This window comes from Gobius niger (genome assembly GCF_951799975.1).
Source record: "Gobius niger genome assembly, chromosome: 7".
In the NCBI taxonomy this organism is placed as follows: domain Eukaryota; kingdom Metazoa; phylum Chordata; class Actinopteri; order Gobiiformes; family Gobiidae; genus Gobius; species Gobius niger.
In genome coordinates this window covers 10,131,990-10,156,136 of record NC_136858.1, presented here as the reverse complement: position 1 = coordinate 10,156,136, position 24,147 = coordinate 10,131,990, and the positions used below count along the sequence as shown (strand labels likewise).

Genomic DNA, 24,147 nt, shown 5'->3' with positions numbered 1-24,147 from the left:
GGTTTCTGGTGGGTTTCTCTGCTGATTGAACCATCTCCACGGATACCCATACATTCCATCCAGAAAACCTACCAGAAACGTTCTAGAGACCATCAAGATGGAAAATTGGGTCACTGGGTCACTTATAGATCAAATATGCACTAATATACATTGTGCCTTCCCCCTTTCCATTTACCCTTTCGACAGATTTTGACTAAAGCAAAAAAGAATTTTCTGCCATCTCCATGTTTCAATGCTCCTGAAGAATTGTAAGAGTTGTGATTTGTAAAAAATAATTTGAAAATCTTATCGAAACTGTAAAATTACAACAACAAAAAATACCAAAAAAAATCAGCTTGATGTTTTTTGCAAAATGATTGAGCCCTAGTTTACAGTTCGATTCCAGGAAGACAGTTAACTTACATTGCCCAAATGAATCAATATGACTTAATCCTCTGCTGCTAAATACACCCACCCCTCTGACATAATCCCGCCTACTGCACTGGCCAAACAGTCCCAGGCCAGACTGCTGTGTCGTCATGGCGATCCATCCCATAGATCACTCTGGCCAGCTGCCAACACTTTCGCCTTCCCCCTCCCTCTCTCTCGCTCTCTCTCTCTGTCTGTCCCAGCCCTAAATCCTGCTTGGCCCATGGCTCATGTTGCAGTGCATTGTGGGATGTCCGATCTAATCTTTCTGACAGGACGTGTGCACTTTCTGTAGCGCTATTGTCCAAATGCCCCTCGTCCGATCAAAAGGTGGGATCAGAGGCATTCCACCAGCACCTGAAGCCCACCCTCTGCGGATCTCAAAACAGACAGTCAGTTGAGGTCAGAGGTTTTTTAAAGGGGACATATGCAAAATTGAGTTCTCTTTCATCCATGTTATAACCTCCCTCATCTTTAGCAGTCTTACATTTCATTCACGCATGTTTTAGTAAATAACCGTTACCTCTATCACCATCTCAACGTGTGCTCATCACGCCGCCATTTGCATGCTTAAAATCAAGGCTTGTATTTTCAATTTCTGATTTCCACTCCACTGCTTTTCCTGTAACTACGTTATAATGTTATTCCCTCATCAAAAACATTCCAGGAGTAGTATTTTTGCGTAATTTATGCAGTTTTTTTCAAATAATCCTGTCCATTTGGCTCACTTTCTCTTCAACTGTCAAAGTGCCCCAAACACAGTAGTGGAACCATTTCCTGGATTTCAAGATTACAACCCATTATCACACCGCCATTGCTTTGCTAGCATGCTGTTAGCTAGCATTCTTGCATAAGCTTTTAAATGATAGTTCCCACAACCACAGTTCTCCAACCACACAAGAGATGAAGACCAATCATTCCAGGCAGATTAACCCCTTGACCCCCACTTTAATTGGGGGTTAAGGTGGGAGTTTGATTTGGGTAAAGCCGAGCTGGAGAAAATGTGCTCGGTTCAGGCAGGGGTTAAGAGGTTAAGACTGAAAACTAGGGTTGGCTGTTTTCCCGATACCACATATTCTCCTGACATTGAGTATCTATACTCAAACCTATCCGATACCAAATATTATTTTTTTTGGGCTCTGCAGACGATAAAACCCCTCATAATCACATTTGTGTCATCTTTTTATGCCTACGTAGAATCAAGCAGCATTAATGTACATAGTGAGCCATGTGCTGCAGTTTTGCCAGATTTTTTACAGGCTTTGTTCCCCAAGTATCGGTATCGGATCGGATAGGAAAAACTGGTATCGGAACAACACTACTAAAAAAACATAACAAAATCAGTGCTGGGCATCAGACGCAGTTAATGGATATATCCACTTTATTCGTCCATTTTCATTTTTTCAACAGTACTAAGTAAACACAGACTAAATCAGGACTAAAGTAAGTTAAAAAAGAAATTTAAACCTAACTCCACCCACATTCGCATTGCGAAAAGAGCTGCTAAAGTGGGTAATGCCCAGTGGTTGCACCTGGGAACTGCAGTGAGTGTCACAGATAAAGAAAGCTATCGTGCTGCGGTAGTCTAGCTAATATCTCTACAATGCGGTAAATGCTGAGCTGGATGACGTTTGGACACATTGCCGACAGCTCGCACTTCTCCTCCTCTGTGCTGTCAAAACCTGTTATCTGCAGAAAGAAAAGTCAGTTTAGTTTCTCTCTTTAAACCAGGACTAAGGCAGGTCTGCAGGCTGAACTATAAAGTACGAGTCAGACTCCGCCTATGCCCTTGTCCCGTGTCATGGTATCCCATGAGAGCCAGTGTGTGAGTGCATATTTGCGGGTAGAGAATAGGCTGGTGTAAAGCCCTTTGAAGCCTGCCCCACTGAGGATCTGGCTAACTCACACAGCACAGGCCGGTTCATGGGACGAGCACTGACCTACTATCACATCATGTCGTCACGGTTTCCTGTTTCTCTGCCCGGATTTAAAGCAACGCACTGCGCTGAGGGACAGAGATAGCATTGATTTCTGTTACGAAGGCGACAGGACGAGGGCCGTTCAACTGGCGGCGACAGGCACAGATCATTAGGAAAATTGCCAAAGAAATACCCACAAAACTAAAAGCTATTCGCATAAAGTAATTTGCAGCGTATTCTAAAGCCCGGCACACAGGTGAATTAATCAATATAAGAAATATAGTCGAATAGCCTGGCTAGGGCTGGGTACTGTAAAAAACTACTTGGCTTTTTCAATACCGATAACTCATACTAAAATATCTAATCTAAAATCAGAAAGCAGACCAATGTTGAGAATACATTCAATTCATATTGGGTTCATCTCCAATGTCAATAAATGTATGAAAAATGGGGGAAACTTGGGAAAACTTGTGGCAAAAATGTGTAAAAAACAAAAACAAAAACAAAGACAAAAATGGGCCAAAAAGTCTGAAAACTGGGGACAATCCGAGTAATAAAAATTGGAAAAAATTGGGAAAAAATTAGAAAAAAAAAAGGGTTAAAAATTCACAAAGTCACTTCCTTTAATGCTGTCCCTGGACCACCAGCATCAAACTTCCCGATCCACGCACACCTCCTCCAGCTGTTCTGGGGGGACCCAGAGGCGACACCAGACCAGCTGGAGACATAGTCCCTCCAGCAAGTCCTGGGTATCCACGAGGCCTTGTCCCACTAAGACATGCCTGGAACACCTCCCGCGCGGGTGACCAGGAGGCATCCGGAACAGATGCCCTAGCCACCTCAGCTGGCTCCTTTTGACGTGAAGGAGCAGCGACTCTACTCCGAGCTCCTCCCGGGTAACTGAGCTCCTCACCCGATCTCGAAGGGTGCACCCAGCCACCCTGTGAAGGAAACTCATTTCGGCCGCTTGTATTCGCGATCTTGTCCTTTCGGTCATTACCCAAATCTCATGACCATAGGTGAGGGTGGGAACGTAGATCGAGAAGTCGAGAGCTTTGCCCCCGACTCATCAAATGTCATCATCAAAATGTCATTTACTTTATTCAGTACCTGCGTTCGATACATTAATTTTTCAATACCAGTAGTACCTAAACTTTTCTTATGATAACATACTGGTATCATTAAAACTGAATGTAAAATTCAGAAGTGGTCGCTAAAGCAGTGCTTCTCAATTGGTGGGTCGGGCTCCAAAATTGAGAACCAGTTGAGAACCGCTGCGCTAAAGCAAACAATTAATCAATAAAGAAATTGACCTTAATGATATGCATCTTTAGAAAAAAATTGGTACGGCAGGTTTAAATTTAGTCCACCGCTGCGCTTAGAACAAAAGCTGCAACGATCATTTGAAAGCCTAACCTTTAAAACGTCTGGAAATGCGGAGTATATCAAGTAGCGACCTCATCATAACAACGTGCGGTGTCAAAAGTGTCCAACTAAAACAATACGTTTTCAAAAGAACAACAGAATCTCCAAACGTCTACGTCGGCGGAAAGATGACACCTGTCCATGCCTACACAGCACTTATCAAACCATTAGCCCCCTTACATTATTCATACCCTATAGGCATTAGCCCTTATTACTCTTCACAAATCAATGTTCCCGTCTTGACTCTACATTGAGGCGCTCACATCTGGCAATCGTTACGCCTTTATTTTTACCAAATGGCCTATGGGCTGACATAACGCGTGTGTAATCTAGGACGCGCACGGTGACATCAGAGGTCCACAGCCCTGCCTTCAAAAAAAAAAAAAAAACACTGGGTCGGTGGTGTTGCGTTGTCATAGAAACACTCTCCACATTTCGATCACCACGCTGAACTGTTTAGCAGATCCAAAGCAGCATCCAGCAGTGATTCTGCAGAACTTTGCAACACTTTAAGATATGGGTCTTTTCGAGAACTACTTTAAATTGACAAGGATGAACCCTGGATTTAAAACAGGTTCCAAGCTAGGACTAACACAGGCCTCATCTAGGGCTAAATAAGATTAACCCAGGTCTAAAGCTCTGACTTGTTCTAGAACTAAGGAAGGCACAAATTGAACAAAGTCCAAACCAGGTCTAATCAAGAACTTGCAACAGAAACAAGATGTAAACCAGGATTTGAAAGTACTTCTAGGCCTTGACTGACTGGAACCAAGACTTACCAAGGCCTAAACTAGGTCTGAGGTCAAGAACTAATTTATTCCAGGATTAAAAAGAAGAAGAAAGAAGAAGAAAAAACAGTTCCTAGTCATTCTAGTCAGGACATGAATGTAGTTTTAATTCTAGGACAAAAAAACAACAACTTGGTCCCATCAGGATTTAAGGCAAGACTCTTTGTTTTAAGAACCTTTACTGACAAAAATACCCTGTCACTTCCCCCAAAAAAAGCGTCTCTAGCTAATGGTTACATTCATTTGCTGTGGCGTTGTTTCAATAACCTTTAGCAATGTCCAAAGATCCAGTGTTGCATTCTCTTTTCACCAAGATCTTGAATTAACGATGGGTTAGTGTGGCTGACTGACCACTGTGCAAAACCTTCTCCAGCACATCCCAAAGATTCTCAACGGGGTTACGATCTGGACTCTGTGGCGGCCAATCCACATGTGGAAATGCCATCAGGGCAGACAAAGAAATCCATCGATGGAATAACCTGGTCATTGAGATTGTTCAGGTCGTCAGCTGATCTCATTCTTCTGGCTCATAGTGCTGCAGAACCTAGACCTGACCAAACCCAGATCACAACAGTTAAATCCAGAACACGTTTTCCCCAAGTCAGGGAGTGTGTAAGAGAATCATTATCATGCAGCCATTAGCCACAACACTATAGCAAATCCAGCACGGAAAAAACACTATTGATGTGGACCTAAAAGCATCAGCCCCACAGAACGGTGCATTAAAGAGGTATGTAGCATGGACAAAGCTTTAGCAGGACTCCGCCCTCCCCCCTCCCTCTCTTACCCCCACCCATAGGCGCTCCACTTTCAGCTAATCACCCATTTCCTCTCACTCTCCCACTGACCCCACCCAGCATCGAAAAGCAACGCCTCTGGCCTTTGTGACGGAATCATTTTAACACAACACAAATAGCATGGCAGACGTTTGACAAACATCCACTGCCCGAGGCTCAGGGATAATCAAGTTATTGTGTTAGACTAAATAAACATTTGGGATTTTGGAGATGTACGTAAACATGGCGGCCTGGAAGAGGACTGAGGTGGATTTAGACCAATAGGGCTGAGTCTTCATTGCGCCAAAGCTGGTCTAGACACTTATGTTTCGCCATCAAAATTTGCAAAGCGAGCCCCGAGTAAACAAACAAAATGGGAAAGGAGAAGTTGAGCAAAGCCAACTAATGTCTATTTTTGATATTGATGGCTATGCTCCCAAAAGGAAAGCTGCATTCTGGTATCTGTTAATGGTATTCAAAAAGGGGCACAGTTTCTTGGTTAAAAAGATGTGATACAACGCCACCCACATCAATGTTTTACAAAATTTACAAAATGACACCAGAAAAATACTAACACGGCCAATTTGTGTAGCCTTTTCGATTTGGCGTGACCATTGTTTTGGTAACTCTTCTGGTTCTAAAGTTTGCCACAATGGCAAATTATAAAACTAAATGGGTCTGAAAAAGTTTTTTGAAAATAGATTGCTTTTGCAAGATGAATCCAATCATTGTGCGATTCTAGTATCGTATTGAAAACCATAAATGCTTTGTAGCTTGTACAACAATACTCCACTTCACAGGCAATAATGGTAAATGGTCTCTTTTCCACCTACATTAGGCACTCAAAGCGCTTTACAGCAAGGATCCACTCACCCATTCATACTCATTCATACACCAATGTACGCAGACACTGGGGGCAATGTGGGTGAAGTGTCTTGCACTTTCAGGAGGTGGGATTCGAACCCCCGACCTTCCGATCATGAGACAACCCGCTCTACCAGCTGTGCCACTGTCACAGTTGGTGAAAAGTGAAGAAAGGAAAAAAAGAAAGGACAGCACACTATGTCATAATTAAAATACTCCTAAATGGCCTAAATGGCCTTTCAGCTTGTTTTTTCAGGCATCAAAGGGTTAATGGCACATGTGCACAATGCGTTTGTCAGACAGATAAACATTTTGCTGAACATTAGCTTCCATTTTTTATCATTTGGGGCTAAAGCTTAGCATTTTCGTATATTATACAAATCTGAATAAGATCCTGCGCTGTTGGATTTTAGAGTAGCAAAACCATATTGTACCATTCCACTATTATGGTAAAAAAAAAATCAGTGGCCTTGATATTCTGGTCACTGAGCCGGAGCTCAGCATTCCAGGCTCCAACAGTTTGTTGAACGCTTCTCCCTGCACGTTACTTACTTTCAACAACCGTATCAATGCTGGCCATCTTTTCAAAAATAGGGCTTTGCTGCACCCACGACCTAAATACAATATGTTCATTCAAAGGAAGCTACTACAAAAACAAAAACAATTCCCACATGATTTGTGACTGGCTATGGGGAAGGTACAGCATAGTGATATTTGGATGATACAAGCGGTTGGAATGAGTTGTAGTCTATACAGTAGCACTTTGAAGAGAATGTTTAACCTTCATAGTAAAAATGAGGACAGGATAAGCCAAAAATCATAATATGCTTAAGAAAGACTACATTTGTGCATCAATCACAAAATATTTAGTACCATTTCCTTTAGCGTTCATATGCATAGTGTCAGGTAATCACTCACACAAGCTTACACTGGCACAGCTACAGCCCTCTTACAAAAGCCATGATGACACACTATAATCACGGCTAAAAACAAGTTCCACGAAACCCATTTTCTCTTTCAATTGGCGACAGCAAAGTTCTTTGGATCTTCCTTGGAGAGTCACGCTAAACTTTGTCAAATGCGGGTCGGTCCGATTACGCACAGACGAATGCTCTCGGCTTTGACCTTCAGCGGGACAGCATTAATTTGATTTCCATGTGGCTGGAGGGCGGGTGTTTGGGTCCCAGGATTACTCCCACATACGCATACATTCCAGCTAAATGAAACGCTGAGGCCTGCAGATGTGGACAGACACGGGGCCAGAGGCTTTGACTGGGTTTAAACGTATCGACTAGCATTGGATTAGCATGGTTTGTGTGGGTTGGGCAGTAGCAATAAATTGTCCGAGATTAGCAAGGGAGTATGGGGTCATTGTGTTTCACATTGATGAATGTTTGAGTCAAACTGGTAAGTTGGTTAGCTAGACCAGTGGTTCTCAACCTGGGGGTCAAATATGGGGGGTCGCCTGATCATTTAGATAAAATATACATATTTTCATTTTCATAATCTACTGTTTTATTGTAGCATGTGTTTGCTATATTACCAGAGTGCCATTATTTGTTCATAGTTTGATGAATTTTATTTCAGCCATTTGTTGTTGTTTTTTTCGTGTTTTTTTTTTAAAGAATTATGTAGGCTAATGTTCCTATTTCTCACAATGTGACCCGGGTGGGGGGTCACAAACCCCTTTACCTGTTATATTGGGGGTCACGGCTCCAAAAGGTTGAGAACCACTGAGCTAGACTATATTGAGCGGTAGTCTTACTTTGTTAAGTTTATTCTGCGCTTTATAACGCTTTTACAAGATGTGGCTATGCTAGCTTCTCTGACCTGAAGTTGTGAGCACCTGTACTTTCTGTCCTTGTTCATTTCTTATGGAGATTAGGCTCCGACCCACTCGAATGATCATATTTTCTAAAGGTTACGTGAGGGACAGTGTGTTCCTCGTTGATGATCACTTACTGCACGTGTCAAGGCCGAGAATATTTAATGTGGACCTTTGAGGAGCATGAATTCCTGAGTCTCTAGCCCATTCCTGTGGAGTGTTATGGATTTTTCACAAAGTAACCAGTTTGCTCACTCCAGCCACTAGGGGGCAGCTTAAATTTAAAGAAAGGAAGCACTTTGAGAAACATGTGACACAGGCATATATACAATATATGCGGCCCGCAACTCACCGTGGGGGCTGAATTTCGGCTCTCAACCCAAAAGACTTAGAAACCCCTGACTTACTGCATGTTAAAAACTTGATGTTTTAACCCCGTTTTCGGATATATTTAAGTCTTTAATTTACCATAAATTGCTGTTTACAAACGTAATATGTTTTGTTTAATAGGAAATCTAAAAAATATTGCAGTTATATCCATTTTTCCTCATATCGCGCATTATGAGCATTACGTTGGCTATGCACTGTCCTGTTTTGCATCATGGGAAATGCTGTTTAAAATGGACATCACATTAACGTATGTGCTTTAATCAAACCTCTATCCCAAGCCTGAGCCAACTCTGAGCCACATTCCACGAAGCTGATGTCATTTAATTATAACTTGGAGCAATTATAGGGCCAACATTTTTGAAAAGATGGAAGGGTACACATTTTAATGAACAGGTCTACCGTTCCCAACAAGTTCTGTATAAAACTAATGAGACCGCTTCTTCAAAAAGATCTTCAAAGTCTGCAAAAACTCCTGGATGGCAACCAATGGTGTCATACGTGGCCGACTCCTGTGGAGGTCAGGGGAGTTGACCTCGGAGTATCTCGGCTAACAAAACACATTCACCCACACAGCAGCCTGAAGAGAAGCAGGACTTCAGACGATGGCTTCAACATACCTCAACTGGCTGATGTCTAGAACCCATTATCCACAATGTATAGGATTCAGGGTGCTTTGTAGTCTTTACATATGGCAGATTCCTGGCAATGAAGGAAAATTGAACCATCCATCTGCCGCTCCCCCTTGATCCCTGGACATGATCGGTTGTATAATGTGTTATAGTGAAAACATTTAAGCCATTAGTTTCCCTCCTAAGATGACACATAACTCCTGGGATATTACAGCGCTAGCGCAGTTGCAAAAATAAAGAGCCTACTTTATTCCCTGTAGAAGCTCGATCATCGGTACTTGCACTTCACTTACGAGCGAATGTACTGATTTGAAAAAAGGATCTCTAAAAAAAAATTTGCCTCCAAGTCTGTTATCAGAGGCACAATCACAAGTTTTAGTCAGTATTCTAGAAAGTCCATCCATTATCAAAAGATTCAAACACGCTAACGGTTAGCCGAGCTGGATGCTGTAGTACCGTCTCTCACTCGGGCCATAAATTCTAAAAACCTTTCTTCTGAACAAACTGTATTCAACACCTATCCACATTCACAAACTGTAGATTGTTAAGACAAACATTTAAGTGCAACGAATTAGCACGAGTTGTTTTGCCGACAATTGTGCAGCCTCCGGAGATTGAGACACTCCCATCACGCCGGGAATAAAAGTAGCGTACATTGTTAGCCAGGGTTGGTGCAAGGTTATTAACCAGGGGTCCTCAAACTTTTTTCTCTGGGCGCCACATTATCGTTCCTGACGGTGATGGGGGGCTGGGCCGGGTTGGCTACAACATAGAATTGTATGACTCAGATCAAAATGCAGTGAAGTAGAGATTACTCGCCTGGCACAGTCATCCCCACTACTATATCCACAAGATCAACACTTGATTCTAGGCACATATTTGTTTAGCTGTAGTGGTTTGCAAAAATAATAATCAAGTCTTCACACTTCGTTTTAATTTGAAATACCACAGGTATTCCAGTAAGTATTAACCGCTTACACTTGTCACAAGTTTCTCAAAGTTCACCGTAGTCATTATTCATTCACTCCACACTCTGTGGTGGTACTGCTTCATTTACCACGTGGCTATAATGTGTTTATATCCTGATCTCTTATGTCTGTGGCCTCTGCTGGACACATGTGGATTTCATTTTTATTCATTTCAGTTGCTCCTAGTGGCTGGAATGAGTATGCTGGTTAAATTGTAAAAAAAAAAAATCATAGCTCCGCATAGGAATGGGCTAGAGACTTACTTTTTTTTTTTTTGACATACTCAGGGATTTGTGCTCTACAAGTAAAGGCCGGATGTTAAAAATATGTAGAACTAGATATTTTGTATAAAGCTAAAGCTACAATCTTAAGTGTTAAGGTGTTCCACCGTACTTTTGTTTACTTTGCTTTTAGCTAATGTTAATTTACTAGCAACGCTGGCTAGTAACCCACCCTGCCCCATCGTTCCTCCTGCAAGTTCTACAGCATTAGAGACTTCTTTATGCTAACATATTTGTGTAAATAAGCTGACAAGAGTGACAAAGTTTTGATAGATGAGCATATAATACTCTTTTTCCTTACTACATACTTACATTAGCTATACATTAGTCACCAACTTCAATAAGGCGATGAGTAGTTTTTGTCAAGGGATTGGCATAAATAGGTCTCTAGGCTTTCATTTTAGAAAGACAAAACATAACTTGGCCATGTAGGTCAAGGTCATTTAGCAAAAGGCCTTTAGATTTGAACAATCATCATGCTACCGTTATCTGTCGAGTCCTATATTCCAAACGTACCCTGTCACCATTCCTATTCCATTCTCTCCCCCATCTGTTTGGCACAACTGTAATAATAAGAAGCCCACATGACAAACACAGGCTGCCATCTTTTCAAAGGTGAAGTAGGATGCTCTAAATTTAGCACCTGCCTTAGCGCTGTGGTGGTGAGTCGGAGTCCACCACCTCCTCCTCCGTGCCTCCTGTCGCACTGCTCCACTTGTATCAGCTGCTGGACACTTTCCAGAACATTCCAGCCTCCTCTTTCCTCCGAGATTACCATTCAGCTGCTTCACATCCTCCCGAAACTCATCCGCGCAGCCCAAATTCAGAAGCACCACAAGTAATGCACTGCGAACACCAGAAAGTTTCGTCATTTGGCGACTTCCCGAACGCACGGGGTTGGTGGTTTTAACCCCTTAACGCCTATTGGCGTAAATCGGCAACATACCTCTTCTTGCCAGACTGTGGCTAAAATAACGCACGTTTTCCCTTGATACCTGTTTGCGCACATCCATGCCGTACCTAGGAACGTTTTGCAAGCACTAGTTTCTCGTAGGACCGGTCAGAGAAGGAACCACAAGCGGGTCATGGTAGCTATTTAGCGGAAATAGCATTTCTGCAAATCGAGGCAGCAACTTTGATGAAATCTTCAAATGTAAATTGAGTTGTGCTAAAATAAAATTATGCAGCAGCTCCTTGTTTCCATCTTTAGATTATTGATTGGAATGAACTTCGTGTGATGGATTTTTTTTTTGTTATTTGAAGATTTAGGTACGTTGCCAATCGGCAACATCAGGCCATAAAGGAAAACTGCAGTAGCTCCATCTGGTGGCCACAGTGACCGCATTTTAGTAGTATTTAGATGTATTACAGTGCTAAAACGTTTTTTAGAACATGCCATTTTAGTGAAATTCTATAATCATTGTAACAATAACATACAAAGATATAAAAAAAAAAGTTAGCCCTTTTTTTACACAGAACAAAATGAAACCGTTGGTGTTGTTTGCAAAGCGACCACAAGGTGGACCTACTGGACCACAAACAAGAGTTCCACGTCCGAAAATAATGTGCAATTATAATATAATTTGCAAATAAGTAATGGTACATAGAGGTATCTGATGTACAATGTATTATAAAACCTCAGGAAAGGGAGCAAAATCTGATAATTAGTCATAAAAATTGTAGATATTTTGTAGGTAAATTGTTTTTTCACCTCCCTACATCAGGTGATGAAAGCAGCAGCAGCAGGGAAGGCACTGATGACAGGAACAGCAGTAATGAAGATGTTACTGAACATCCTGATGCCCTTCCTGTTACCAGTGCTGCTGCTGCAGGACGGCATCAGCTGCTCAAAATCAACACTTTGCAAGAATTTAGTGAAAAGCGTTAGCTCTGTTTACTGTTCTAATATCCTAACCTGAATACACAAGTGTTCAGTGTATCTTACAGTGCATTTACATTTGTAATAATTGTGAATAAATACATTTTGTCATTTTCATACATTTACAACTTTTGCCTGTTGTTGCCGAATTACAACATACCCAAAATTGCACTTATGCCTGTTGTTGCCGATTGGCAACATACCTAAAACTATATCTATACTATGTGCGACATAAAAATTTACAATCTCCACTTAATTTAGCATCAGCTTGAAAGCAAAAACACTGATAATAAATTTTTTTATATAATGGGAAATTAGTTCAGGCGTTAAGGGGTTAACCAGGAGCTTTTATTTCAACAACATTCTACACTTCAGGCTTGTTCTGTGTCCTTGCAACTGAATTGACAGAATTTACTGCACAGCATTGCTCCTTTAAAAAAAAGTTGGTCCAAATGGGGCTGCTCTCTTAACCACTCCCCCTCCCATTGCCCCTCCACTGAACCCCCTCCATCCCCCTTCACTCACCCCACCCCCGGTGCTCCTGTGTCATCCACGTGAAGCCTCCTCCTCCTCCTCTCTTTGCTCCTTCATCCAAACTCCTGCAGCTTAAAACTTTAAGCCCCCAGAGTCTTCAAGCAGGAATAAGTGGAAATCCGCGGGATATTTAGGCAGTGATTTCGCTTTTACCTTATATGACTTTCAGCTGATAGAACCAGAGATTATCGGAGACAGGGGGTTGTCCGGCGCAGAATGAATCGAAATGTTTTGGTGGGGGGAAAAAAGACAAGGCTGTATAGGGAGCAAACAATGACAAGTGGCCTTGTTTCTGAAAATATGATACCCATTACAGTTTCTTAAAGGGACAGCATGCCACTTTTACAAAACTGAAAGATCAAAGTTACTTTTTGGTTTGAAATGGCCTCACAACATTGCAGTGTTGTCATAGTTATAGTTAAAGATGTAAAGATTAAAAAAAAAAAAAGCAAAATACTTTATTTAGCTTTAACATTACAACTGCCTTTAATTCTAATAATGATTCTAGATAGATATAGAGTCTAAAACGGAACAAAGTATGGAGAACAAATGTGTATGTACAGCAGCCTATTCTTCTGCCGGATTGCCAGAATGACCGTGCACTCGTCCCGTTTTGGATTAGCTTACTTGATGACTTATTGATTTAGGTGACGTTACTCCATGAGGTCGTCTCCCTTTACCAACAAAATTGAATCAATTAAATTGTATTTGTATAAAATTGATACATTTTGGCCATCATGTTCATACATCATCATTTAATTTCGAACTCAACCTACATATCAAATTACCAGTCATAAAAGTGTTACTGTGAAAGGAATATGAAAACATGCTAGTTCCTGCTAACTAGCTTGTAACCGTTATCGGTACTTATCTTGTTCCTATAGGTAGTAAACCTTATCTCAGTAGCTGGCAGAAAATCACAAAGTATTCAAAACTTCACAGAGGACGTCAAGTTTTTCACCTGAGCAGTCTTCTGTGTTTTAAAATGTAGGGGTTTTAGCTTTGAAGCTAAAGGCTAACATCAATTTGATGCACAGTGAAAGCTAGAATAGTACTACAATCTGAAACAGGTTAGCAAAAAAAACAGTTAACTTTTATTTCTTTGCTTTTAATATTATTGTATTATTAATTCATGTAAACAAATGAGGACAGGATTCCGTTCTGAAAATCACTGGAAGCTAGCCGCGACATACCATGCACAGTCTATTGGATATAAGGTCACTGGCTCTTTCCAGAGAGAGGGACCTCCCTGGTGGAAAACACAACTAGTTCTAGCAAAATGTTTACTTGTAAGTTCATTATACAGTGCACACAGTACTTTAACATGTTCCCAAAGGAATAAATCTCTTTCAGTCTAATCACGCCATCTCTGGAAAAGCAGCTTTAGGCTCTGGGATGGGCAACGGAAGTCAAGGAATCTCATGAATCCCACTGCAATAATATAAACATGCTAACAGTCTGTAAGACAAAATAACTTACTTCTCAAGCTATGGCCATTTTGAAAACAGAGAAAAGTTAAAAGCAGTGCAATTACGTCATTATTGGTGTAAACCGTCCGTCTGCCTGACTTCATAAGCATAATTGACACGTCCGGCCAATAGTCGCGTCAAAGTCCCATATATCGCTGTAGCGCCGTTAGCATGATGGTGACCTACTCAGTGGGTGGTTAGCACAGCTTTACCAAGTGTCACGTTACCACTGTTCGGAGAGATTCGGAGAAAAGAACCCCAGATAAAACGAAGCATGTGGTTTTCCTGCTTGGTCCTAGATGAGAAAGGCTATCAAACTCGACGACTAAAATATAATCCAGAAATTAGACACTACTGTTTACTACAGCTTCACACAGATATTGCAATAGACACAGAAAAATACACATACTTTATCTATGGCTGGAAAACGAGGATATATTGACCATGTTACTGTACTTGTCCATCTTCTATGAGTTTAGCTAATCTTACATTATCTTATATTTCTTTTATCTTTACATTGTAATTTTCCGAAAGTTAAAAGTGTTCCAACTGATCTATTATTTCGTAATATTGTCAGATCTTTATGTAACTCTTCAAGGTCGGGTATGCAAGATTTTTTTTATATTTTTCATAACATTACCAATCTGTGTCTCAAATCATGAAACATTGACTGATACTAATTGTTATGTTGATTTATTCGTCATTACAAAGGCATTTAACAGGATACAAAAGCTGTTTATATTTACCTTTTTGCATGTTTTGTATGGCTAAAATCAGTTTGCATGGAAGTAAGACTCTTACTTCCATAACCCTAGCACCTATCCAAAAAATGTTGTAATAAATTTAGCTATGATGCCATGCACCAGTCCCACCTGCAGCAAAATAGAACATCATACAGCTGTACTGCCGCCATATTTTGTTTTGGAGATGATGCTCCAGCAGTGACGGCAAAAAGGCAAGCTCCCATCCACTTCTACACAGTCTTAGTGTTCTATAAAAAGCCAACAGTGACTCTTGACATGTTGTGCTCCTCTTGTCACAACAGTAAAGCCAGTCCCTGCACGTCGCCATCTCACGAAACATGGCAGCATCCGAGAGGACGTGCTGAGTCAACGAACGCTAATTACCACAGACAACTTCAGCTCTGTTCACAAGACAATGGCAATAAGTAATGTCCATCCAATGAGAGAAATTATTAAAGTCGTACTGGTGCTTTTGACTATTGCAAGTGAAAGTGGATTTGCTCGGTTTAAGACCAGTAACTGCAGTCTTGCTAATTGAAACCATTGTACGATTCATTTTGAACCTTCAACCTGATCATATTAACTACAAGGTGCATTAAGCAGCAGAACAGCAGACCTGCCATCTCACTTAAACCATAAAAATGAATGCAGTAAACACGATATCATCAAGTACCCGCTCGTATTTTTTCAACCACAGCCTACATGTTTTTGTTTCCCCAGAGTTTCTCAAGGTTGTCCAAGTCAGAATGTGTTATGTAACTGGTTAGAATGCTTTGGTCTAGCCCTCTCTCCCACACTCCGCTAACCTCACGTAGGAGCACAGCTCTATCATATTAGCCCGGCATTAGAATGATAAAGTCTTTGTGACCATGTTTAAAAGACTTTTTAAGACCTTAACAATAAACATGTTGTGTTCTGTATTCACCTTTGTGTTGTTTGCGGCATCCGCTTAGTAGGCTATGCTTTTGTGTCTGTCTACAAATCTACAAATCATTTCTCATGTCTGTGTGTAGTCATGTGCAAAAAACAGTCAATTATGGCCTTTAGGTGAGACGCTCCAGGTGAACAGGGGAACTTTTTTTTTTAGAGATGTAAATTTGAAACTTTTGCTCAAGATTAAAATGAAGGCTTCCTGTCACTTTTCATATGAAAATAAGGAATTTTATGCATAGAAAATTGCCAAAATCTAAATAACGGATCAAGCCATTTTTGGAGGGATCTTTTGAATAATCAAAATGCCTTGTTTTTTTTGTTAAGTCCAAAACTGAAAAGTTTGGAGTCTGAAGGAGCTACTAAATAGTAAAAATGGTAAATGGTCTCAATGCTTTTCTACCTTCATTAGGCCCAAAGCGCTTCACAGCAAGGAACCAGTCACCCATTCACACGCTCATTCATTCACCAATGTACACAGATAGTGGAGGCAAGGCCATACCGCCTTTGCTTTGTCCGATCCCCGCCAGATCTCGGAAGGTAAGCAGGGAAGGGCTTGGGTGAATGTAGTAGTGAGTGAGTGAGAGAGTCGGAGAGGCCGATGGCACTGACTGGTTTCCTCGCTTCATCAGTCTACCCTAGGGCAGCTGTGGTAGTTGTCAAAGTTTTTATGACGTGAATGAATAATGACAACAGTGTAGCACTTTGAGAAACTTGGTAATAAGGGCTTGTAAAGCACAATACAAGTGTAAGCAATTATTGTTATTATAATAATAATAAGGTGGGTGAAGTATCTTTCCCAAGGACACGACGACAGTGTACACCTTCAGGTGCTGGGATTCCAACCCCCAACATTTCGATCATGAAGCGACCCGCTCTACGAAGGGAGATGTTGTTGAGAGTGGAAGAGTGGAAAGAAAACCTCATTTTGAGAAACCAGCCTGAGAGGTTGGACCGTCTGCGCATGTGCATGTATAATATCTCCGACTATTATGCGGCTGCAGTCTCCCAGAAAAAAAAAGGAAAACATTTGGATTAGAGTCATCTCAATAGTCCAAGGTACGACACGTAGATACCAAACATGTTGATATTTGTGAAGGGATAAGGGGGAAAAAACGCAGCGATGTTGTAGTGATTTCCGGCTCATCATTAAATAAACAACGTAAAGGATGGGTTTGGTCGATTTTTTTCCTCTGACATTTAAACCAAGATGTTAAAACTAGAAGGAGTGCCCTTGTTTTTGGAGCGCCTGCTCCTCAAAAAGTCTGAGCACGACACTGTTTGTATTATTTTAGCAGTTCATATTTCTGTCTTCACTGAAATGTTAGAAAGCTCTTCAAGTCCATAGAATACACTGTGAACTGAATGTTGATTTAAAATGTAAGTCTAATGGCAACCCCAACTCCAGCAAAATTGCTATTAGACACATTCGAAAATTGTCCCAAAACCAAGCATTTCTGTGGAGCACTTTCCTCGCACACTTCCCATAAAACCCTTGTGCTTCCGGTGCCCTCCCTTAAATTAAACCTTTTACTAAAATAGCCCATGACGTCTGCATTGTTCATACGCGGCTATACGGTTTCCCACAGTTGGCGTTGGCACACTCCAACAAGGCAGGCCCATACTGTACGTTTTGGAGGATGGAAAGTTCGAAATCACTGCCCGACTTTCCGTCATGTAAGTGGCACTGGGAGCCGCACATGCACACGGATTGTAAATAAACAAAGGCAGTCCAAGTCCCGCCCCTTCCTGCCACTGTGGAAAAGCGAGAGGGAAATTTCTCGTGCAACAATTGGCCATTATGTGTTTGAAGTGTTTAGGTTGGCCCCGAGGTCCAGCTGTACTTCTGAAGGTTAGGATTAGGAAAAGGAAAGGGAGAGTCTCCTTAAATCACAGCTTGACACTTGAGTTTCCAGCAAATAGAGACGCGACGTAAGCAAAACAACCTGTTGGACATGATGGTGTAAGCTCTCAGTCATCCAGGTACGAGCGACAGAAGCAAAGGTCTCTACAAAGCAGTCATCTGGACCTCTTCTCTCATTCAGTTCAGAAATGCCATTGGACCAGTGGTTCCAAACTGTGGGGACGGCTGGAATTCTTCTATTAGTTTACTTTAAAAAGGAACTTTGTATGCGGATAAAAAAAACAACTTTATAGTATTGCATATTTGTCCTTTTGGTTACCCAGTGGCTGAGTATGGTGAGCATGGCGCCTTTACTTTCCATCACGGTGGCTCCGGGATCAATTGTTTGTAGAGTTTCTGGTGGGTTTTCACCGCTGACGGATCCTCTCACCAGAAAACCTACAAAACAATTGATCCTGGAGCGTTGTGGAGGCCACTGTGATGAAACTTACTGTAAAGGCGCCATCCCAACTACCCATACAGCCAGGTCACAAAATGTAATCGAAACACATGTCTGCAAATTGTCACCTGATCCTTTTCTAGAATTGTTGAGCTCGAGAACCAACAATCGAAGTCATAAGACGAGGCAACAGTAGGTAGGGCGGGTCGTCTCATGAGCGGAAGGTTCGAATCCCAGCTCCTGCAGTGAAAGACGCTTCATCCTTGCCTCTGGTGTCTGTGTACACTGGTGTATGAATGAGAGTGTGAATGGGTGAGTGGTTCCTTCCTGTAAAGCATTGGAACTTGCCGTGTTCCTTAAGATAATTGTGTATCCCCTTTAGCAAAGAGCAATGCATTTTTAACCCGACTTTCCTTTCCTCTGTTTGGAGACAAATGGGAAGTTGGTACCGTGTTACAAGGCCGAACCTATAGAAACATCCGTTCACTGTGGGGCCATGTGATTAGCCTGAGCACTTAGCTTGTGTTCCGCTCCCTCTTTAGTGCACTAAGGCGGTCGGATAACAAGTGCATTAAGTCCTGTATCGATCTTGTGTTGATGCTACGCTTGAGCACACAGTCATGCCAAACTTTCAGCCGTGTGGCATGAAGTGGCCTTTCCCAAATCCCAGCTCATCCACACTGCCAAATTTGGATCTTGAAAGGTTTGCTGAAGATCACGTATTGTCTTGAAGGTTGCTTTATGGGTCATTGTGATGTATGTTAAATACTACATTTTGCCTAATTTTGGTGGTCAGGTGGAACCATTTACTAAATAATTACATTACTAATGTTGCGATTGGATTCGAAGAGGTCCAAGCTGCACTGTTAGCAATTTTCTATGCATTAAAACTCCACAGAGACAAGACACTTTGTTGTGTGCTTAAACCATATCAGTTCCTGTATACCAGCTTCTGTATAATGCCATTTTGCGGTAAAGGAATAAAAGGATACTTCAGCATTAATATGTAAAGACTATAAGGAGTGGTCACTCTCGGTCAGGATTTTGAATATGCCTGGAATTCCCTATGAAGGCTCCCTAAAACAAGCTTCCCATTTAGCTAACAGTGTGCAAGCAATTCAATGGTACTTTGAGCGCAGAACAGGTCCCGTGATGGAAAACAAGCTCTATGATGCGATAAAATCCAGGAAATACAGGCTGAAGCACTTACGCAGTAGAAGAAGAAACAACCAAAGTGAACAGAATTAACAGAAAATACAACTCCAGGTATGTTTTTGACAAGGGGAACGGTGTTGGAACGTTTGACATGTCTTCTTTAAATCACTGCAGCCCTGAGAACATTAGCATCTTTTTTTTACCAATTCAATTCCACCAACAATTTCCACCACCATATTACCAGTTCCAAATGTGTAGCCAAAAGCTACACTTGCCCACCGCTGCAACGTCCTTGACCGACTCTTCCAAAACTGTAACTCAAGCCAACCGACCTTCCTGTTCCGAGAAACCTATTCATTTGTCCTCAAAGAAATCCTTCCCCATTCTTAAAGCCACACTGCGCAACATTTCATCCAGTAATCACATTAACACATTATGGTTGTTTTCAGAGGTGGTCTGAAAAGTCAATTTTTATAAGAACTGTACTTCAATGGAGTTTTTTTTAAGGATGTGTACTTTACTTGAATAGTATCTCTGAACCGGCTTCCTGTCACTCAGAGAATAGAATTTAAAACAGCTCTGCTTGTGTACAAGTCTTTCCATGGTTTAGCACCAGAGTACATCTCTGACATGTTACAGCCGTATGAACCACCTCGGGCCCTGAGAACTTCAGGGAGGGGTCTCCTGGTGGTTCTCAGAGTCAGTCTTCATGAGGATGTGAAACAGGCCTCAGCTCTGACAATGTTCAAATCCAGGCTGAAAACAGTTCTTTTTTCCCATGCATATAACTGAAAGTATTTTATCTGCACTCTTGCCTTTTACTGTAATTGATTCATTTTATGTTGATGTTCTTATTGATTTTATCTGTTTTCTTGTAATTTTATGCAACTGTGAAGCACTTTGAATTGCCTTGTGTATGAATTCTACAAAAAAACTTGCCTAGCTTATTTCAGTGAACACTTTCTTTTCCTCTACACTTGAAAGAGATGTAAAATAAAACGATACAATACTTCCTACACCAACCAGTTTTCTATAAAGGCCCTAAAGTAAAAAGTAAATTGGGCTTTGTTCATTTGAACAATGCACACTGCAGAACAGTAGGTGGCGCTGTGTGGATGTGTAGTCAACGCCATTGTCTCACAACTAAGGAAATTGGTTTGTCCCCGTCATGTTGCCGTACGGGTAATGAATTCAGACACAATTTTTCGAGTTAAGTAGCAAAGTGGTTATTCAAAACTGACAGGTAATTTACTTTCTACTTTATAATTTACGGCAAATGCAGTACTTTCACTTCAGTAAACATTTGACTGAGCAACTTTCATAGTCATATTTGACCCATAGCATCTGCATTTTTAACTTTTGGTCCTCTTCCAATCAGATTGTTTCGTCTCGATACGTAACCCGGAAAGTTCCGCAGCCTGGCTTTAAACCGCCCATTGAAACAGCAGAGCGAGGCAACCAGTTGACACCTAGCTGCCTTTTTTTTTTTTTTTTTTTTTTTCAACAAGTTGCCAAATGTCCCTCCAGCTGCTGCACCAAAGCAATAAATCCATGGGGAGGGGTGCAAAGATAACAGGACATGGGGTGAGCTCATGGTTAGATCACAAAAATACTACAAGCGAGAGGGGGGGGAAGAGGAGAAGAGAGAGAACTTATGGAGGATAGTGCGCTTTGCAGTGAATCTAGGAAGGGGGGCGAAAAAGTATGGAGAAAGAGAGAGACAGGAGAATGGAGTAGGAGTCGGCCCAGCCTGGATCCGATTACATAATTGCTCCACACTGGGTTTGAAACGAGCTCTGCGCCAAAATAGGAAAAAAGTGCCCCCAAAACGGTGCAAAGACAAAACAAACGCGATGTAGCTGACTCATACTGGGTCAAACCGTGATGAGAAAGCAAAAGTTAGCAAAAGGACGCAGCCAGACTGGAAATACGTTCAAGATAAAGGCGGGTTATTGTTAAAACATCTGGGGTAAAGGCAGGTGAAACGGTGCGTAAAGGTCCAGCTGTAGGGCACTGCGGAGAAAGCTAGCGTGTTTTTTTTTTTTCTTTTTCTTTTTTTAAAGGAATATTGCAATGTTTTTGATGAGTGGGTGAGGTCAGCGCATACGACCACGCCTGCAAAAGCATCCACCATCATCATCTTCATCCTCTTCGGGCCCCCCCCCCTCCATCCATCCCGACTAAAACATGGAGGAGAGACGTTTTTAAAAGTGGGGTTTAAAAACAAGAGAATAGCGAAAGGGAAGATGCTGGGTTGTTGGGTTTTTTTGCGCCAGTAAATCCAAAACATCGCGCAGCTATGACGCATGAAAACACACACACGAAAATGGAGCCAAAGCGACACAAGTTGGATCAGAAGGACGCGCGGAGGAGAAATGCTCTGAGGCTAGCAAACAGCGGGGAAAATAGCGGTGGAATTGTGGGGGGTTTGTCGCGCCACGCCTCACGGTTTTAGCTCCTTAGCAGAGGAGGCTAGAGGGGTACGCGCTCCACGCCGCCGTCGTGGTGGAGGTGATGGTGGGGGGGGACACAATGAGGCAGAAATCAGTGCAGAGGGAAGCCGCGGAGCACAATAAAGATGGTGGGAGTCTAAAGGGCTGGAGAGGCGCGTTGAACTCACCTGGAAGCCGACAACAAGCGCGCTGGGGTCCCGTACGTGCTGGAGGAGGAGGAGGGGGAGCACGGACTCACGGACTGCCGAGAGCTGCGGGCGAAAACAAGGCAGCAGCAGCACCGAAGCTTCAAATCTACCGACCAATCCTCCTCAGCGCCTTTCTCCCCCCGCCCTCTGCCTGCTCCAGCTCCAGCTCTGGCCGGGACTGACTGCAGAGGGAGGCGCGCTGGGTTTACGCACCGTCATGGGCAGCCGGGAGGGGCGGGGATTGTTTAGGTTAGCACATTTCCTCCCTTGAATTGGAATCAGAATTAATGTTATTATTGACTTTTTTATTTTATTTGGCAGGGACATTGCACAACAAATGTGTTGCACAGACCAGAGATAGCTACTCATTTTCATCTGTAGTCCCTGGTCAGAGGCAGAGACAGCAGGTTTATACAGTGGACAATGAGCATTCTTGCTTCAGAGTCCATTCAAAATATATAATACATATAAAGCACCGGCAAAAGGATAATTTCAACAAACATTCAGATGCAATATTTACAGTATTTAAAATTGCAATACCTTGATTAACCAGTTTTGTGCTAATGATCACAAATCTGACCATCTTTCAACCACTTCTTCAGGTTAAGTTTAAACTGTTGCAAAGTGCTTCTCTCTCCAACAATTAATGGCAACGAGTTCAACAAATAGACTGTATATATAATGGACAGCTTTTGCTCACTCCTCCCCGTTTACCATAATGACCACGGTAGAGGGGGGAATCATGGCGGATTTACAGACTCCCCTTCCCCAGCTCTGACGAAGCATGTTCCTAAAAAGGGCATAAGGGCGGGATCTTCACTGTAGACTCGGCCCTTGCGTGACGTGTAGCTCGCGCTGCTCCAATGCTAGCAGTCCGACCCTCATTAAAGGAATAGGCCACCGTTTTTACATACTGAGATATGTTCTTACCTTAGCTTTGACGAGTTCTTTAGGACCTGTCTGGTCTTCACCCGTGCCTTCAATCACGTAAACACAGCGCAGACGGCGTTAGCATTTAGCCTCTCCCCCTCTCCTCTATAGCTCCAAAACAGGTCAAGATAGAAGCTACCAAGCTCTTCCACGTTTTCCCTATTTAAATATGGTTACGTGAAGTGTTACACTACAAAGTATAATTACACAAAATTAAACAATGTGGATTATCTAAGCAGATAAAAGGGGGAACTATATTGTAAGGTGTAATAATACCAGGAGTAGTTCGAAATCCGCGCTGTAATCTTCACTTTACTGCGCAGTAATCTTCACTTTACTGTGCGGATGCCAAATTACTCCTGGTATTATGCTAAATGCTAACACCGTCTGCGCTGTGTTTACATGATTGAAGGCACGGGTGAAGACCAGACAGGTCCTAAAGAACTCATCAAAGCTAAGGTAAGAACACATCTTAGTATGTAAAAACGGTGGCCTATTCCTTTAAGTACGAGATTTCTAAAATTCTTCTTACGAAAACCAGCCTGGTTTCTTAAATTGTGACTAACCCAGCGTTATCTCATGGAATATATAGCCTTAGAAAGTGTTTAAAAATTAGAAACCAGGCGTTAAAGTTTTTTTTTAAATATTTCTAAAGCCCAATGCTTTTCAATGGGGGACTAGCGGCAATATGGAGGTACTACAGCAATGACGGAGCAATGGCCTCTAGTGTCCTGGGCATAAAGCAGAGCAGCCAGCGGGTATTGGTTCCACATCCCTGCAGAGAAGCAATTCTGCGCAAAGGTCGAAAGTTCTCCTCTGGTGGAGGCTCGCGTTGTCCGACGTCCTGCTTCGTCACAAGATTTCACAAACATTCGCAGGGGCTGTGGGGTCAAATCATGAAGAAACGAAACTTAACATTCAAAAACAGCATGACATTTTCATACGTTAAAGGGGCTAGATGTAAGTTGGCCATTTTATACTCACTACTGCCTCCTCAGGTCATATATGTATCTGCACCTTCTATATTAAGCTCATGCATGACGCCAATTCGGACCTGAAGTAACAACGTTTTGAGTGACAGTGCAGGATTTTAATGGCAGTTGTGGTGAACAGGTCTGAGCTCATCTAGCCTGGCCATAGCCATCCGTAAACTCCAGTCAATAATCATTTCCCTACATGTACGTCTGGGTTTAATCTCAGTGGCCGCGTTACATCAGTTGAATTTCAACCTACCATTCAGCGAGCAGGCGTTGTAGGTGACGTCAAGCATTTGCGCCACATTTGCTGGTT

At 42.1% G+C, this 24,147-nt stretch overlaps 1 protein-coding gene across 1 annotated transcript in view; it reads right to left on the bottom strand.

Moving 5' to 3' along the window:
- sptbn1 (spectrin, beta, non-erythrocytic 1) overlaps nt 1-22,087 on the bottom strand; it is a 133,684-nt gene extending 111,597 nt beyond the window's left edge. The window contains exon 1 of the mRNA XM_079559846.1: nt 21,907-22,087. The gene's annotated coding sequence lies outside the window, so the exon portion shown is untranslated. The remainder of the gene's footprint in view (nt 1-21,906) is intronic.
- Nucleotides 22,088-24,147: the final 2,060 nt, after the last annotated feature.